This window comes from Otolemur garnettii, unplaced genomic scaffold (assembly GCF_000181295.1).
Source record: "Otolemur garnettii isolate 467f Iridium unplaced genomic scaffold, OtoGar3 scaffold00122, whole genome shotgun sequence".
NCBI lineage: Eukaryota > Metazoa > Chordata > Mammalia > Primates > Galagidae > Otolemur > Otolemur garnettii.
In genome coordinates, this window is record NW_003852517.1 from 2,204,028 (window position 1) to 2,206,676 (window position 2,649).

Here is a 2,649-nt window from a genome sequence, read left to right on the forward strand (position 1 = left end):
GCAAAAAAACAGAGTTTGTATTTCAGTGGGGCTTGCATTGAATCTGTAAATCACTTTGGGTAACATAGCCATTTTAACAATGTTGATTCTACCAGTGCATGAACATGATGTATTTTTCTATCTGCGTACATCCTCTGCATTTTCTTTCCTCAATGTTTAATAATTCTCCCTATAAAGATCTTTCACCTACTTTGTTCAGTATATTTCTAGGTATTTTTTTTCTGTTGTTACTGCAAAAGGTATTCCCTTTTGAATACAGATGCAAAAATATTCAATAAAATTTTACCTAACCAAATTCAGCAGCACATCAAAAAAAAAAAAAAAAAATCACCATGAGCAACTGGGACAAACAGGATTCATCTCAGAGATGCAAGGATGGTTCAACATATACAACTCTATAAATGTGTAGTTCACCACATAAATAGATAGAAAAACAAAAACTATATGATCTTTCCAATCAACTCAGAAGAAGTATTTGACAAAATTCAGCACCCTTTCTTGATGAGAACACTCAACAGAATTTGTATAGATGGGACATTCCTCAAAATTATAAAAGCTGTATATGACAAACCTACAGCCAACATCATATTAAATGGGAAAAAATTGAAAGCATTGCTGCTTAGAACTGGAACCAGAGAAGGTAGCCCACTTTCACCACTTTATTCAGCATAGTGGTGGAAGTTCTCTCCAGAACAATCAGGCAAGAGAAGGAAATCAAGGGGGTTCATATGGGAAAAAGAGATCAAACTATTACTCTTTGATGATGATAAGATCTGATATGTAGAAAACTCCAAAGATTCAACTAAGAGATTCCTGGAATTGATAAATAGATTCAGCAAAATCTCAGGGTACTGGCTCAGTGCCTGTAGCTCAAGCGGCTAAGGTGCCAGCCACATACACCAGAGCTGGCAAGTTTGAACCCAGCCCAGGCCTGCCAAACTGCAATGACAACTACAACCAAAAAATAGCCGGGTGTTGTGGCAGGCACCTGTAGTCCCAGCTACTTGGGAGGCTGAGGCAAGAGAATCACTTAAGCCCAAGAGTCAGTGGTTGCTGTGAGCTGTGATGCCATGGAACTCTACCCATAGTGACAGCTTGAGGCTCTGTCTCAAAAAAAAAAATTAAATTAAAAAAAAAATCTCAGGGTACAAAATCAATGTACACAAATCAGTAGCTTTCATACATGGCAACGATAAGTAAGCTGAGAATTGAATCATTTTCATTCATTTCTAAATATTTTCTAATTTCCCTGCTATTTCTTATTTGATCCATTCATTATTTATGAGGACATTGTTTAATTTTCACATATTTGTGAATTTTCTACTCATTATTGATTTTTAACTCCATCCTGTTGTGGTCAGTGAAGATACTTCATATGACATGTGGTTTTTTAACATCTATGAGACATTATTTGTTGTCTACCTATAATCTATTCTGCAAAATGCCCCATATGCATTTCAGAAGAATGTGTATTCTGTGGTTATGTGGAGTGTTCTGTACATATCTGTTAAATCTGGTACTTTATTGTATTGTTCAAGTTCTCTATTTCTTCTTTGTGGTTATTCTATCCATTTTTGAATGTGGGGTATTGAAGTATCCAACTGTTATTGTAGTTATTTCCATTTCTCCCTCAGTTCTGTCCATTTTTGCTTAATATATTTTGATGGACTGTTACTAGGTATATAAATGTTTACAATTCTTCTGTCTTCCTGATGTATTGAATAATGTATTAATATATAATATCCTTTGTCTCTCATAACTTTTTTTGATTTAAAGTATATATTGCCTGGTATTATTAGTATAGCCACTCCTGTTCTCTTTTGGTTATTATTTGTATGAAATATCCTTTTCCATTCATTCACTTGTATTCTACTTATGTTTTTGGAACTAAAGTGAATCTCGTGCATAATGTGTATAGTTGAATGATTTTTTTTTAATGCATTCTGCCCATGTTGGTTGATTGGAGAGTTTAATTCATTTACATTTAAAGTAATTACTGGTGAGGAGAAACTTAAGTTATTTTACTATTTGTTTTCTATGTGTCTTGAAGCTTTCCCCCTCTCATTTCTTGCAATCCTGTTAATAGACTCCAGCATTCCAAAATACCAGTGCAGTATTGTTGTCTAGGTGGGGAAACAGATTTCTGGAGCTTTCTATTCTGTCATCTTCCTGGAATCTTCTTGTTTAATTAATTTTTATTTTAATAAAGTTTATTTTACATTCTGTATTTCTAGGGTTTGTTTTATGTTATTTTTTCATTGTGTCTAGTTGAAATACACTTATTTTCTTTCTTGTTTGATAATGAATATGTTTATAGCTAGTAGGAACATTTTCCTAAAGTATATATACCTTAGGCCAATCCCACAGACTTAGTTTTTTTAATATATTGTTAAATTTTTAATTATTATGAGCATGTAATAGTTGTTAAAGACTTTCAATTATAGTATTATTATTTTCTAATTATTTTGATTCTAGGGTAGTGTGATTGAGGTTTTTATTCATACTTTCATTAATTCCTAGTTTTCATACATTTGGTTAGAAAATGTTATCTGTATTTTTTCTGAATTTATGAATATTTCCTATATGACTTTTTATGCATGTTTCATGGGCATTTAAACAAAATGTACTCTATTTTCTTTCTTTTTTTTT